The following is a 17,227-nucleotide window of genomic DNA, read 5'->3' as shown; positions in this document are numbered from 1 at the left end:
TTAACTATTAAAATCAATGTTTGTTTTGAAGATGCTTTCCAATGAAAACAAGTACTTGTAACTAAAACAAACATTTTAACGTCTAGGAGGCGTTTTGGATTTGAAATGCGGTTTTATGCCAGCAGAGTACCATAGGACCTTTGCAAGATAGAGGCCTCAAGTCCAGAATGGACATATGCATCTTCACATCTATGTTTCTATTTTCATATTTGTACAGTGATAATAGTACCTTTCTTCTTTCACTCACAAAATTAGTATGAGCCTGAGCTGAGTCAGCAAAAGGGTGGAGTTTTGAATTCCTCAGATTAAAGATGTTCAAGTCAATTTACAGCATTGCGACACTACATTATCCTGACCCCCTCATCCATCCACCATCCTGGTCAAGGTGTGTGTGGCGGGGATAGGTTAAGATCAGGTGCGGTGAAGTATGGTAAGGGGTGGTGTAAGCTCTTCCATGGCATCTCACAGGAAGATGAGCTTTCTGTATGAAAAAGCGGAAACCAATCTTTCCTATTTGTTAGCAGATTTGTAACATACATAGAAAGAAGAATGAGCGTGTAGATGAATGAAGAAGAGGTTTGAGAGTTTCTATAGATTGTAATTTCACTATGTTGTTGTTTTTCTTTTTAATGGTAATAAAAAACACATAACACAAAACTTACCATCTTAACCATTACCAAGTGTACAGTTTCAGCAGTGTTAAATATATTCACAGGGTTGTGCAATCCATCTCCAGAACTCTTTCATCTTGCAAAACCGAAACTCTGTATCATTAAACAACACCTCCTCAATCCTCTTTCTCTCAGCCCTTGGCAACCACCATTCTGCTTTTTGTTTTTGTGAATTTGAGTACTCTAGATACTTCATATAAGTGGAATCATACGAATATTTGTCTTCTTGTGACTGGCTTATTTCACTAGCATAATGTCCTCAAGGCTCATTCAGGTTGTAACATGTGTCCGAATTTCCTTCCTTTTTAAGGCTGAGTAATATTCTAGAGTGTGTGGGTGTGTGTGTGTGTGTGTGTGTATCTCACATTTTGTTTATCCATTCATTCATCAATGCATATGGGTGGCTTCCATCTCTTGGCTATTGTGAGTAATGCTTCTATAAATATGAATGTACACATTTTTTTTGAGATTCTGCTTTCAATTCTTTTGGTTATATACCCAGAAGTGGGATTGCTGGATTATATGGTAGTTCCATTTTTAATTTTTTGAGGAACTGCCATACGGTTTTCCGTAGCAGCTACACTGTTTTGTATTCCCAACACCATGCACAAGGGTTCCAATTTCTCCATATCCTTGTTCAACACTTATAATTTTCTGTTTTGTGGCTAGTAGTCATCCAAAAATAAGTATAAGGTGATATCACCTTGTGGTTTTGATTTACAGTTCCCTAATTACTAGTGACATTGAACATCCTTTCATGTGCTTGTCGGCCATTTGTGTATCATCTCTGGAGAAATGTCTTTTCAAGTCCTTTACCCAATTTTGAATTGGGTTATGTTTGTTGTTGTTGTTGTTGTGTTGTAGGAGTTCTTTATATATTCTGGGTATTAACCACTTATCAGATATATCATTTGCAAATAGTTTCTCCCATTCTGTACTCTGTTGATTGTGTCCTTAGATGCACAGAAGTTTTTAAGTTTGACATAGTCCCATCTATCTATTTTTTCTTTGTTGCCTGTGTCCTTGGTGTCATATTCAGGAAATCATTGCCAAATCCAATGTCATGAAGCTTCTCCCTGTTTTTTTTTCTAGGAGAGGTATAGTTTTAGATCTCATATTTACGTCTTTGATCTGTTTTATTTTTCACGTATGGTATAAGGTAAGAGTCCAACTTTATTATTTTGCACGAGGACATTCCATTTTTCACAGCACTGTGTTGAAGAGCCTGTCCTTTCTTCATTGAATGGTCTTGGCACCCCTGTCAAAGATTATTTGACCGTAGGAGACAGTTTATTTCTGGATTCTCTATTCTATCCCTTCGGTCCACATGGTTGTCTTTATGCTAGTATTCAATGATCTCGTCCTCCATTCCATCTCAGTTACTTATTCTCATAGTCACGTTGTAGACCTTGTTGTGATCAGTAACTGCAACTTTTTATATCTGTTTCAAACATCCCAATCTCTGGCCAGCTCTTTCTATCTTTGCAGCTCACTCTCTCTACTACAAAGTTAATAATCCTCGGAACCCACAACATCCAGTGATCCCACTAGCTTTTCAGTGTCCCTTCCTGCCTAAGTGCTCACATTCCATCGATGGTCATTATCATTACTCCCTCCTAAAAGTCCTCTACTCTCTTGCTCTTTCTTGCTTTGTCATGTTTCTGGCTGAAATATAGTTTAAAACATTGTTAACGTATGATTAGATCCAACTCTATCCTTACTCCTGCCTGCAGTAGAGAAGAACAACCATGCTGACTCTTCTCACTTTAAATTCATGTTCTGTAATCACTGTATATTTCCCAAGTGCACGTCCTCTGACATTTTTCTAAATGATTATTTCACACCTTCTCTCTTCTCAAAACTTCAGTAATCTCCCACCTCCTCACCCGCGTTTGGGTTCTCATTTCCATGACAAAGTGAAAGAAATCAGAGAACTTCTACAAGTTTCCATCCCACGTCTACCCATCGACCTGTACCCAGCCAAGGCTAACCTTCCGCTCATGGATTAGATCCCATCTTCTCTTCTCTACTCAAGGAATCACCCCATCAATTTTCCTTTCTTTCTATTGAAATTTCTCTCTTTACCGAATACTTCTCTTCAGCATACAAACACGCCATTAGTTTTCCCATCTTAAAAAAAAAAAAATCTCCCTTGACCTCCCATACCCTTCCAGCTACTACCCATCTTTCTCCTTCCTTTCACAGCAAAACCACTTGAAAGAGTGGGCTGTGCTTTCTGCCTCTAATCTTATTAAGGTCACTGGGACCTCCTCATTGCTAAATGCAATGGCTAATTTTTTGTTCTCGTCTTACTTGATTTGTCTGGAGCATTTAGCACAGTTGATTGTCCTACCCTCTTTAAAACACTTTCTGCACATGGGCTTTCAGATCACATGTTGTCCCCATTTTCCTTCTACCTTACTAGTCTCTCCCTCAGTCTCTTCTTCTTCCCCATAACATTAGATAGAGTGCCTCAGGGCTCAGTCCTTGGACCTGAGGCTATCCCTGACCATCCTGGAATATTAGCTACATTCGCTGTCTAGGTGAGCTCATCGAATGCCTTGAAAACAAACATATCTCTAGTCCAGTCCACTCTTGTGAATTTGAGATTCAAATGTCCAACTGCCGAAGGAATATCTCCATTTGCATGTTGAACAGGCATATCAAACTTAGTACATCCCCAAATTACCATTTCCCCAGCCGAGCTCCATCCAACCTGCTCTTTCCATAGCATTCCTCATCTCAGTTAATGGTGACGTCACTCTTCCTGTTGCTCAGACCCCAAAACTTAAAGTCATTCTTTTTTCAAAAACAATGTTATTGAGATACAATCCAAATATCGTACAACTTGAAAGTGTACAATCCAGTGGTTTTTAGTATAATCACCGAGGTGTGCCACCATTACCACAGTTAATTTTAGAACATTTTCGTTACTCCAGAAAGAAAACCCTCCACCCCTTAGAAGTCTTGACTCTTCTCTTTTATCGTCCATGTCCAACCCATCAGCAAATCCTATAGGCTCTACCTTGAGACTGCGTTCTGAATGTTTCTTCTCACAGCCTCCACTGCTTTTCCCAGCCACCTCCACCTCTTGCCTGGGTGAACGTGACAGTCTCCTAACTAGTGTCCCTGTATCTTCCCTGGTCTCCTTTCAGTCTGTTCCAAACCCATCAGCCAGGGCCATCCTATTGTAACAAATCAGATCTCATCTCTCTGCTTGATGGTTTCCATCCCACTCAGTAAAAGCCCAAGTCCTTACAAAGTCCCAGAAGACCTGACACACTCTGGCCCCCATGACAGCTCTGACTTCATCCTTCACTGCTGTCTCCATCACTCCTGAGTTTCAGTCAGACTGGCTTCTTTTCTTCCTCACGGTCAGCATTCTCCCTCCTCCGGTCATTCTCTCTGCCTGGAAAGTCGTTTTCCTAAGTGTGTCCCTTCTTTCTGTGAGTGGATTTACCATCAGGCAAATGAAGCTCAAGCTTCAGGATCCTTCACTTGCTGTGCTCCCCTTCGCTCACTTTCAGAGAACGCTTTAATGAAGTCTGGTGAACGATGATGAGCTGATAGCAGGGAAGCTGAGTATTTGAACCTCAATAATCCAATGAAGTCTTGAGGCAGCTGGGTATGATCTGCCCCTGATTCCTGTGGCTGTAGGTCAGTATGTCTCAAAATTGTGATCAGAGACTTGCATCAGAAACACCTGGAACATTTGTGAATAATGGGCCTTCTTGGGTCCTACCCCAGATTTCCCGAATCAGAACCTCTGAGAGTCCTCACCGTGAAGAAGCTCACGCCTGTTTCGTAGGCACGGTATGTATGGGGCTTGATTTTCTGTATTTATGTTCCCATGGGAGAAAGGTGCTCTTTTTAGATTGCATAATTGTGTACTGAAGTTAATAGTACTGTACGAATTCAGAGTTTCTCATCAGTTAACTAGGTAAGGACTCTTTTCCACCATTTTCCTTTTACTTTCAGGCACCGGCCTCTCCTTGAGTGATTTTCATGAAGCTTTGAGGGGCATAGGTCATCCAATTTTTAAAAACTTTATCTTTAAGCTTTTTAAATTCTTGTTTTTATTCAACTTTTTTGATAAGTAAATGTTTTTTCTCCCTTCCCGCCCCCCCCCAATTTGGATTTGTAAATCTTTTCAAGATCAACTTAGCTCGTTTATCTTTGGATGCTTCAAGTACCTAGCATGGTGCATTGAGTTCAGTTTGTCTAGGAAAGAAATTACAAATGCAAATTTAGGACTTAGGTCCAGAAAGTTTGGAAAACTCTGTCTTCAGGCACATATTGTTGAATGGTGTCCACAGGGTCTGAGGGCATTTCATCATTTTGTTTTGTATAAAAATGTTCTTATAAACATTTATTGAACCAACATTAAAATTTGAAAACATAAACTACCTCTATTTCTGCCATTTTAATAGAGTAGTTTCACATCTTTGCAATTCCTTATATACTGCACTCACATTTCACATACTTATAAACGTAAAATACAGTTTTATTCTGATTTTAATTTTTTTTTTTTTTGCAAAACATATCAGAAACATCTTTTCCTTGGTGTTATACAACATTGATAATTAAAATGTTAAATGTCTATAAAATTACCTATCCATTTACTGATTATTGGAGATTTTGGTTGTTTCTAATTTTTTGTTTATATTATAAATGATGTAATAAACATTTCGTGGATATAGCTTTTACCTTTTAAAACATTTAAAAATAGGCTTCTCAGGAATGATCTTAGTGAACTAAAGACGTTGAATATTTTAAGGTCAAAGTGATTAATACTGGAATATAAAATATTTCCTCATTGGTAGAAATCGATTAACTAGTTAAATGTTTAAAATAATTATAAACCTGTAATATGTCTCCTCTACTTCTTTGTATTTAAAAGTGCATTTTCCTTTATTTGTATATTTAAAAATTTTTATTTGTATAAAAGTGCACTTTCCTTTATTTGTTTAGTGGGAATGCTGTTTATCCAGGATGGTCAGGGATAGCCTCAGATGAGACGTTGGGGATATTTGGCGCAATGTCAGTGTCACTGAAGCAAAGGAACATGTCAGAGGTCCTGAGGCAGAAGTGTGCTTGAGAAGATGTGAATGTGGGGGACAGGGTTTGGGGCAGACCCTGTAGGGTCCTACGGGCCATGTAAACACTTTGGAATGTAGACTGAATAAGAACGGAAAGTATTGGGGAGTTTTGAGCAGAATCCCGTGAGCTGGCGTATTGTAAACGGCTCCCTCCAGCCACAGTGGGGAGAACAGTAAAGGAGCCAGGGGAATGGAAGCAGGGAGACCAGTTAGGAGCTTCTTGCATTAGGCAAGAGATGATGGTGGCTTAGACCAGGGAGGAAGAGGGCAAGGTAGTAAGAAGAGATCAAATATTGGATATCCTCCTCATGTAGGTGAAAATAAAGAAAATCTGGATGGAACAAAGAGAGGAGTCAAAGATGACTGCAAGATCTGAACAAATGAAAGAATGAAGTAGACACTTCCTGAGATAGGGAAGCCTGGGAGGAACAGGTTTGGTGCGAGGGGAGTCAGGGTTGTTTTGAACATGTTAAGTTTCCTTTCAAAGTCAGCTTTATAGACGTATAATTTGCATGCAGTAAAGTGCGCACATTTTAATTATACAGTTTGAGGAGTTATGTTGAATGTATATTGTCATGCAACCATCGCCACAGTCTAGCTATAGAACAAAAGTTTCTCTTGTGCTCCTTACTGGTCAATCAGCACTCCCTGCATTCCTTGCTTCAGGTAACCATTGATATGCATTCTATCATCGTTAGGTTTTTCTGCCCCAGAGTTTGCATAAATGGAATCATAAGCACTAGGAGAGAAACAGATCAGACATGGGCCACTGCCTGGTACAGTATTTCTCAACTTTTAAGTCCCTGCCCTCTTTGATAATGATAGAAATCTCAGGTCCTGTCCTGAGAAATTGGGTGTGTCCATAGAAAAGCATGCCCCATGTCTTCTACTTTCTTATGACTTTGAGAATCACTGCTTCTCTGTATTCTCTGTCTCCAAGAAGATCTTGCTGAACATTACTTTCAGGAGTTTTTACCATAAAAATATGCATTTTCTTTTTCCCCAATGTTAAATAAGATTATAACATTATAATGTGATTTCAGCTTATTTAGTTTACTTCTCTAGGTTCTGAGAAGTCCCGCTCATTGGGGTGGTCCTTGCTCTTGAGAATCACTTGTCTGTTCTAATAATCACATGGAAATTAGAAGGGGAGCCGATCGCATTGATTTGCTTAAGGATATTCTGAGGAGAGGTTGTACAGAGTTTTGCCTCATCCTGCCTCACTTCAAGTGCTTGGCCTTTTATGGATACCAAACATTTAACAATCACAGACCAAAGCAATTACTCATGTCTTTGTTTTATATTCCTTGGCTTCCTGTTATTATTTTTAATAGTCCTTCCATAATCGTATAATAGCTTCATTTATAAGGTCATTGGGATCCAGGAAATAATGAGTGTTCAAATAATTTAGCCAGAGACTTCAAATAGCTATAGGAGGCAGGAATTCCCAGCTGGGCTGTTGATGGTAGTGTTGTAGGCTTTAGATTTCACCGCAAAGAAATTTAAAAGTATTATATTGCAACTGCAAAAGGAGAAGATATAAACATTGGGATCTACTGTGTCCTAATAGCACAATTAAAATTTAACTAGCGGGAGAGCGGCTTTCGGGGTGTTCCTCCAAGGAGGAGGGTTCAAAATGAAGGAAGCAGTTGATTTATTTAGGGAACCACATCCTCCTTTTCTCTTCCCTCCTCCTCTGTCTAGTATTGCTAATTGTCGTAGTGATTTTTGTACTTGGTCTTCATTTTTAGCCCAAGATTTCACAACTTTTTCACTGATGCTCAAACCATCAAAGAGAAGGTAGCAGAGAGTAGGAATAAAGAAACACTGAGAGAGAAAAAAAAAAAGAGAGAGAGAATTGCATTCATTTTTCTAGTTAGTCTAGAATCAGTGTATGTATTGGGTCATCAGTAGGAAACTGGATGACATTGTTTCAGTCCCCATAGGTGTTTTTTCGGCTGTTGATGGCTCTGTCACACAGTATTTCCTTTGTGAGAGGCTACAGGAAAATTTTTCTCTGGTTTCAACCAGGAATAGTTATTCTTTTCCTGTGCAGCTAATTGCTTTAATCTCTGAGAGTACTGTGCATCTTGAAATTGATTGTGTGTTTTTCCCTCAGTCCTGGAAACTTGCACATTCAGAGTTCAGACTTTGGGGCTCCCATTTCTACCCAGCAAATAAGCCCACCTAGCTTCCTTCTATTTTGTTCTACCCTTATATTCTCTCCATTCTGATTTTCTTACTTGATTTTATTTTAGTTTTATTACAGTGTATTGTAGAATTATTAAGACATTTTACATCCTTTTTGGAAACAATGACATACATAAATAAATAGTTAAAAACTTGAGGGAAGAAACTCTTAGATAATAAGGAATCTTGGACAATTATCCAGTGGTTTTGCAGTTTAAATTTTTATCAGAGGCAGTGTAATGTAGTGTTTTTTAAATTATTATATTAGTTTCAGGTGTACAGAACAGCATAATGATTAGACATTTATACACCTCACAAAGTGATAACCCCCCCAAGTCTACTACCCCTCTGACATCGTATATAGTTGTTACAATACCATTGACTATATTCCCTATGCTGTACTTTACATCCTGTGACTATATATACAGAGGGTGCCAAAAAAAATGTATACACATTTTAGGAAAGGAAAAAACTGTATTAAAATTGTAATACTCAATATATACCGGTAACAAAAGATGAATACAAGTCATATGTATACATTTTGGGTACCCCTGGTGTATATACATATGTGTGTATATATATATATATATATATATATATATATATATATATATATACACACATATATATGTGTGTGTGTGTATATATACATATACATATATATATTTAATTATAGTTGACATTCAATATTATTCTACTTCAGCTTCAGGTGTACAGTGCAGTGATCAGGCATCTACACAAGCTATGAAGTGATCCCTCCAATAAGTCCAGTACCCATGTGACACCCTACACGATCTTTACAACATTACTGATTATATTCCCCATACTGTATTTCACATCCCCGTGACTATTTTGTGACTACCAATTTGCACTTTCTAATCCCTTCACCTTCTCCCCCATCCCTCAACCGCCCCTCCCATCTAACAACGATCAGTTTTTTCCTCCGTATCTCTGAGTCTATTTCTGTTTTATTTGCTTGTTTATTCTGTTCTTTAGATTCCACATATAAATGAGATTAGTAATGCAGTGTTTTAAATGCACAGGTTCTGGAGTCTGGCCATTGGGGGTTCAAATCTTCTCCACTGCTTACTTCCTGTTTGATCTAAGATAAGTCCCTTCATCTCTCTGTGCTGGTGGTTTTCTGCCGAAGCAGCTCCATCTCACGTTTTCATTTACTTAGCATTAATACAGGAAACCTATTGGTTTGATTTAATTTGCTGGGTTCTCTGTATTTTATATCACTTATCTTTTCTTCTTAATATCGTCAGTGTATTAGTTATGTGTATTTCTGTATAACAAATTATCCCCCATTTAGCAAATTAAAACAACACGCATTTCTTATGTCATTGTTACTGTGAGTCAGGAATCTAGGAAGGGCTTAGCTGAGTCCTCTGCTTCAGGATTTCTGACGAGGCTACGGTCAAGGGTGTGATCTGAAGGCCCAACTGGGGAAGAATCAGTCTCCAACCTCATGCACATGGGTACGGATGGGATTGAGACCATCACGGGTTGTTGGGCCAAGGCCTCCCTCAGTGCCTTGCCATTTGCTTCATTAAAGCCAGCAAAAGAAACCTTCAACTAGCAAGACGCAAGTCGCAATCTTTTGTAACCTAGTGTTGTAAAGAATTTGTCTGGTCTTTGCTCCCGGCTCCTGGGAGATAGCCTCTAAGTCCTTAGAATTCCCAGAGTTATAAGAGTGTTTGTTATTCGTGGTTGGCTACTGGCCCACACCTGAGTTTTTGCTGAGGAGATGACTCAGGATGGGAAGTCAGAAAGGCCGACCTTGGGATGACAGGGCTGGAACTAGCTCATCCTCTGGGGACAGGAAGGGCGTGGCACTTGAGTTCAGTCACGTCACAGGACCAATAATTAAATCAATCATGCATAGGTGATCAAACTCCAGTAAAAATTCTGGACACTGAAGCTCAGGTGAGCTTCCTGGGTGGTGAACACATTGATGTGCCAGGCAGTTGATGTCTTGTTTCTATAGGGAGAGGACAGGGAAACTCTGCATTTGTGACCCTCCCCAACTTTGCTCTGTGTGTCTCTTCATTTGGCTGATCCTAATTTGTATCTTTTACATCAAAAGAGTAGTTGTAAGTATAGTACCTTCCTGAGTTCTGGAGTTGTTCTAGTGGATGTTTGAACCTGAGAGGGTAGTGAGAATTCCCTAGAGCCCTAGCCAATTGCTCATAAGTGCTCGTGGCTTGGGGACCCCCAAACTTGTGGCTGACATTGAAGCGCAGGCAATCTTGTTGGGGATTGTGCCCTTAAATCTATGGCATTCGTACTCTCTGCAGGTGGTTAGTGTCAGATTGCGTTGCAGTGTTGCACCTGAACATGAAGTGACAGCCCATTACCTTTGTTCTATTCTGTTGGTTAGAAGCAAGTCATGAGGTTCATCCCACACAGTAGGGAATTACATTAGGCCATGAACACCAGGAGGCAGGGAATGCTGGGAGCTGTGTCACAGGCTTCCTATCACAATTAGCATGGCATGCACAGTATGGTGACGTGTCTTACAACATCTTGATTGGTTATGTGCACATGAGATCATAGATCATGGAACCTGAATGCTATCATGGATTTCAGATATTGTTCAACCTCTTATTTTACATGAGAAAAGTCAGCCTTAATAAGTGCAGGTGTGTTTTCTGAGAGCATGCAATGAGCTCGTGTCAAGGTCAGGAGAAAACTCAATGCTCTGTTCCCAATACCATGCTGACTAAATGGTTCAATTTAGTCACCAAGTAAATCGGAACTGCTATGGATAAATAGTTACATCCCCTAAAGCACATCGACAAAGCTTATTGACTTTTTGCAGAGACAGGAAAGCACCAAGGATGCAAAGATTTAGGTAGGGTCAAATATTTTGGAAGGCAAAGATTTTAACTGGCAGCAAATTGTAAAAGCTCTTTGTTTCCTGCTCATGATGCATTGATTTTTTTTTTTTAATTAGAAAATCAAATTAAGAAGGAAGCATAGAATTTCAGAGGTTGGAAAACAAGGTGCAGAAGCAAAAGGGAATCAAGGTTCAGACTAATAGTTTGCAGAGTATTAGTAAATGAATTCAGCTTCTTGATTAGTGTTATGATCATGGGCAGAGGAGTTCTAGAACCAGTACGGAAATGAATATTGAACAGCCCTCCATACTCGGGTAGAAATTGTATGATGAGCTAAAGTGGTTTGACCTCAAATAAGATGGGCAGGAAAAAAACACTGTTAGGACAAACAAAAACAGCTAATTGTGGCTTCTCTAACTGGCTCACAAAATAGCTTCAATTGTGACCTCGGAGCCGATTGCCAGGAAACAGTGGCCATTTTCCTTATGGAGGTTGGAGGGAGTGGGCAGGAAGCAAAGGTGAACTTCAGTTTCAGCAAACGCAGCAGGCAGCTTGCAAAGTAAAGTTAAACTTCACACAGTGATTCAGGACTAACAGTGGCTGTGGCCTCCAAAAGCATTTGGGGGAGGAGGAACGTCTTACAGCAGAGGCATGACCACAAACATGTCGCTAATGCTCTATTACCTTCACCAACAATACCGTGCCCATCAACGTATACGCGTAAGTCGACCTGATATTCCAGTAGCGCTCTCTCGTCACCCTCAAAGTGCATCCTTGTTCTGTTCCAACGAGGTTACTCAGTCCTCTTCAGTCACATCATGACATTCTTAGCCTCAAACTATCTGTCTAAACCAGGGGTGTCCAAACTTTTTTCAACGTTTTTCACCAAGGGCCATATATGGTAAAATACACAAACAGCCGGGCCACTCACTCGAGGTGAAGTACGTATTGCCTCACCTGGTTTATTTAAGTAAACTAAATATATTTTTGGAATTTGCTGCGGGCCAATTAACAATGGATCGCGGGCCGCAGTTTGGACACCCCTGGTCTAAACCTTACTTGTTTTTCTGAACCAGGTAAAGTCTGCTCTCCTGTGGGAAGCCTTCTCGTACTACTCCACTTTATCATTTCACAAAAGCCTAGTTTATACATATTAATTCATTTAATCCTTATGAAAGCTTTAGGAGGTAGGGACTATTGTTAGTGTCAAAGGAAGACTCTGAGATAGAAGCATCTAGAAAGGAAAGAAAAGGAAAGCATCTAGAAAGGAAAGTTTACTTGCAACGAATACAGGAGAGTCAGCCTTCGGAAGGTCTGGCTCAGCAAATACACAAGGATTTAAAGGAATAAAACCTAGGAAGTTACCAAGGTTACCAAGTAGCTGTTTATAGTAGAAAAACAACAACTTTCTCACATGATTATCCTACTCTCAAAAGTCCTGACGTATCTTCAGACACCAGCACAGCAAAAATAAGTGATAAGTTGTTGGGTTTTCTTAGGGAGTTTATGGGAAATAGTCAAGGTTTTATTATTTTGGGGACCACAATCAGTCAGGATAATGGTGATTTGGGTTTATCTCAGATTCAAAGTGTTGTGTTTTTTTTTTCCTCCAGCTATGGAATGTAAATTGGGTAATCGTATTGGAAACAAGGCAAAGTGTCAGTTTTTGCTTCTACATCGTTTCCCACGCCCACCCTGGCTCTTTACAGTTGAGGAGGTTGAGGCAAAGAGAGGTAAAGCAGCTTGTTCCAGGTCACGGGCCTGGCAAGTGGCAGAGCCAGGCTTTGAACACAGGCAGCTGGGCTCCACTGTAGAAAGATGCCTCTTCATTCACTAGTGAACCTGCCTTCTCAGAAAGTTAGGAGCTACGCAATGCCTGCTCCATTTATCATTTCATGTTGCATGGCCTTATACTATTATTTCATGTTGCATATCTGATTATCTCATTTGCCCCCTGGACTGAAGGATCCTGACTGGCTGAGACTTTGTTATGCTGGCATTTAGTCTAGCACTACGCATACAGTTGTTGCTCTATAAACATTTGTGAGTGGATGAATGACCTTCATGAAGGGATGAATGACCTGCAGGTCCATTTCCACCTGTACACGTTGGTGGGGGACTGCTCATTATTCATCAAACCTTGCTTATACTCATGGTTAGTTGAAACATCTGCAGCATTAGCTTTGAACAAATGCAAAATGTTGAAAATTGTAATTCAGACTTCTATTAGGATCCAGAAAGACCTGCCGTTGGCTTAGGAATGTAAAATTGAAGTTATTTTTCTTCCTGTTTACATTTGAATACTTCCTAGGCTTTCTGAAATGTTATTGGAGGACAAAATTTGGGGTGGCAGCAAGGGCTGCTGCCATCCAAGGACATGGTTCCCAGTCTGTCCCCATAACAATGACCAAGGGAAAAATGGCTTAATCCTCTTATGCTTTCATTTCCTATAAAACAAGCTTAAGAATCAACCAGTATGTCCTCCCCAAAGAGTCAAGGTAACAAATGTCAGCAATAAGCTTTTCAAGTGAAAGAGATTCACAATAATGAAGTTTTTGCTAAAAGCCATCAATATACTTCACAGGCTAGAAAATGAACCACCTTTTCGTTTTTAGTGGAAAATAGTGTGTTCTTAGCATTATCTAGAACCGATTGCTGGTCAGGCATCCACTATTGGTGGGTTATTTTATGACCACATTTTAAACTCTTGAAATAAATGGTTCCTGTCACAGAGCTCGACACATCATTATACCACAGAGGTGTCTCCAACAGTACCACCTTCTTCTCTGTAGCTTAAAAAATAATCTTAACTTCCTCTAAGTATTTACATAGTGCATAGTATTCTTGCCTCTGCAAAATGTTGGCTTCAAGATGCATACTTTGGATGTCATTCTTTTGACACAGAGAATTTTGTAATGTTATTTTAACGTACCAGGATATTATACTCAGATAATTTTTTTCCTACTCAGATAATTTTTTTCTCAAGTCAGTATAAATCCCTTTTTATGAGAAGTGAAGAAAACCAAATGACTGTTCAGTTTCTCTCTAAAGATATTATAGTAGCATGCTACCTTAAATATTTTTTTTGGAATAAGTCAGGTTCTATACAACACACAAGGGAACACATTTTAAAAACTAATTTTGGTACAAGGATGAACTCTCCAAGGAATTCACAGAAATACATCATCATTCTATTTTTGGGTAAGCCAAGCACTGTGGCATTATAAGCCAATCAAAGATTTGGTTCTAGGCATAAGCAGTTATTGCAATTGTTATGTTTGCCCACTGACTATTGGTTTTGGCTCTTATTTTTTCTTTATTTTTTTCTGTTTCTCCTGAGGAACCATTTCACATTCTCTTAACATGATCAAGAATCCCCCTACATGTTCTCCGAACTATGGTCTCTGGAGTTGGGGTTTTTTGGCCGCCCTTGATCCTAGCTTGGTAAGTTTCTAGTTCTCTGCTCAATTCGATTACTGGCTGTTTAAGTATGGCTTAAAGGGCTCCACAGAAAAGGGCTGATGTGACAAGAATCGACCCAACACATTGTTGCTTCCAAGTTTTGTTTTTTGTTTTTTTCTATTCGTTTGTTGTGATCTGTTTTTCATGCTGAAGATTCCCTCAGATGCCTGGTGAGCCTTAGATGTCTACTTGTATTTAAGAGCGGTCCCCTTGAAGGTTGTTTGGAAGCTCTGAGTGTGTGGGTGGGGCTTGTTTGTGAGGTTCACCCGAGATGATCTGATTGAGACATATCACTGAGCAACCCTTAAAGTCTGACTTCTTAGGTCTCTCTTCCTGGACTGGTGGGATTCTGTACAGAAGAGCCTCTAATATTTTTCCTGTGAGAAAAGCTGAGCTGAAAATATCCCCTTTAGCCCCCTGAAAACAGTATGACGACCCTCAGCAGTGCCGTATGGTCCAGATAATACACCTCCTAATGGGGAGGGGAAGGGGCTCTACTAGCTTCTTACAGCAGCTCATCCAATCCATGTATTTCAGCCCACCTTCTTCTTCACTTCCAGTAGAACCTCAAGCCACCAATTCCTGAGCATTTTAGGACTTTGGGTGCACATCAAATTGTTTCTTGGCTTTTCCCGTTGCTGGCTTAAAAAGTGGCTTTCTCGGGTAGAAGGATTAAGAAGTAAAAATTGGTATTCACAAAATAGTTGTGGGGATGTGAGATACAGTATGGGGAATATAATCAATAATGTAAAGACTAGGGGAGGCCGAATCGCTCAGTTGGTTAGAGCGTGAGCTCTGAACAGCAGTGTTGCCGGTTCGATTCCCACAGGGGCCAGTGAGCTGCGCCCTCCACAACTACATTGAAGGACAACGCTTGGAGCTGATGGGCCCTGGAGAAACACACTATTCCCCAATATTCCCCAATAAAATTTATTAAAGAAAAATAATGTAAAGACTATGTAGGGTGTCAGATGGGTACTGGACTTCTTGGGGGATAACTTCGTAGATCATATAAATGCCTAACCACGGTGCTGTACACCTGAAACTAATATAAAATAATATTGAATGTCAACTATAATTAAATATATATGTATACATATATATATTTGTGGATGTGAAGTACAGCATAGGGAATATGGTATTGTAACAGCTATGTACAGTGTCAGAAGGGTAGCAGACTTGGGGGGGTTATCACTTTGTGAGGGGTGTAAATGTCTAATCACTATGTTGTTTTGTACACCTGAAACTAATAATAGTTTTTTTAAAAAAAAACACCAAAAATAGAAAAGACACACACACACACACACACACACACACACACACACACACACACAGAGACACTGGCTTTCTCAGGTGTGCTAAGTTAGTTACCACTTGTCCATCAGTTTTTCAGGTTCTGAAATTTTATTGCTGCTATAGCCTTTCCTTCTCTTTATCTTTGTGAGTTTGTGTCTTAAAAACATTCCTGGTAGGTTGATTTATTGGCATTTTAGGAGGAAGCAAAAGTAAATTCAGGGTTCAGTCTGCCCCCTTAATTTACAAGTCCGTCAGTTAGGCTTCCTAGTTTATTTGCTTCTCTGGACCTAGTTCTTCTTCCTTGAAGGTCCATTGCTGATCCTGTTTTGCCTTGGGCTTTTCTTATAGAATCTGTCAGCATTAACAAGATGAAATCCAACAGGGATAAACTTTAAGATTCTATACTTGCAATAAAAAGCCCAGTTAAACAACACAGAATATAAGAGGTGATACTTAATGCCCACACATGTGAAAAAGACTATAAGATCAATGTAATTCAGTGATGTGATATGACTGGACTTCAAATGCTAAAATTCATATGTGGGCTGCATGACTAGAAGTAGCTCAGACCAGGGGAGAGGAGGTGACATTCCCTCTCTCTTTGGTATTTATCTGTGGATGCCCTGGTGTCCTCTACCCCTTCTATTTCAAGAAGGACGATGAAAGATGGAACAGAACCAGGTAAGAGTAAATGAGCAGAGATGGGACTTGAAACCTGAGCATATGAGGAACGTGTGAAAAATAACTAACAATGCTGTGCTTGCGATGGAGACTATATGAAGGGAAATGTAAAGAGCTGTCATATGGGTGAAGGATTCAGTTTGGATTATGTTGTCCAGGAGGCTAGAATTTGGACTCCTGGTAGAAAGTAGAGAGATGGGGGGGACAGTTCAAGATACAGAAGACCTTTCTTGGACAAGAGCTCTTTACAAAGGGCTGGGCTGGCCCGGGAGAGGCTTCCTCTTCTGTGTCCCTGAAGGCCTAGTTGTTGAATCAAGTAACTTCTAACAGCCTTTCCAGCCTTGTGATTCCATCTCAAGGTCAAAGACTCATTTAGAGCCAGAAGGGCTAAAAATGAGATTTAGAATCACCTCCTTCACGTTTTACGGACGAAGAAATTGAGAGCCAGCCAATCAATCCCGGAACAAGTTCTCCCGCCAGACTGTCTAAGTCTCCGCCTGGCATTCCTTCTGTAGACTCATCCACTGTAGACTCCTACTGTCCAAACTGCTTCTGATATTGAAAATACCCTAACATATGTGAATCTTTAGAATAATAGTTTCCCCGTGGAATGAAAGTAATTTTACATACCATGCCTTTGTGTTTTTAAATGATAAAAAACTTTCCCAGAATTTACACATCCCTTGTGTAAATTACACACCTCTTGTAGTCTTTCTGTCTCAGGTCGTAAGTGGACACCCAGCTAGCTTGCTGTCCTCACGACATGAGTGACATGGTAGGCCCAGTCGCACTTCCGGGACTTTTTGTCCTGTGGTCCAGGGTGCGTTGTGAGGGCTATGCTCTGTGTTTTGTGACCTAGGTCTGAAAAGTCTATGTCTCATCAGTGTCCTGAAACTAGCTATAATATATGAACCTCGTGTATATCATATGAAATCTAAGGCCTTACAGCAAGTCGCATGCCCCCGCATTTGGACATTTGTATGGT

The 17,227-nt window shown here is 39.9% G+C and overlaps 1 long non-coding RNA gene across 1 annotated transcript in view; it reads left to right on the top strand.

Annotated features, from left to right (window-relative positions):
- LOC117018536 (uncharacterized) overlaps nt 1–14,243 on the top strand; it is a 50,354-nt gene extending 36,111 nt beyond the window's left edge. Inside the window, exon 3 of the long non-coding RNA XR_004422251.1 lies at nt 14,144–14,243. This is a non-coding gene — a long non-coding RNA (uncharacterized LOC117018536). The remainder of the gene's footprint in view (nt 1–14,143) is intronic.
- The last annotated feature ends 2,984 nt before the right edge of the window (nt 14,244–17,227 follow it).

This window comes from Rhinolophus ferrumequinum, chromosome 27, assembly GCF_004115265.2.
Source record: "Rhinolophus ferrumequinum isolate MPI-CBG mRhiFer1 chromosome 27, mRhiFer1_v1.p, whole genome shotgun sequence".
In the NCBI taxonomy this organism is placed as follows: Eukaryota; Metazoa; Chordata; class Mammalia; order Chiroptera; family Rhinolophidae; genus Rhinolophus; species Rhinolophus ferrumequinum.
This window is presented reverse-complemented; position numbering and strand designations above follow the sequence as displayed.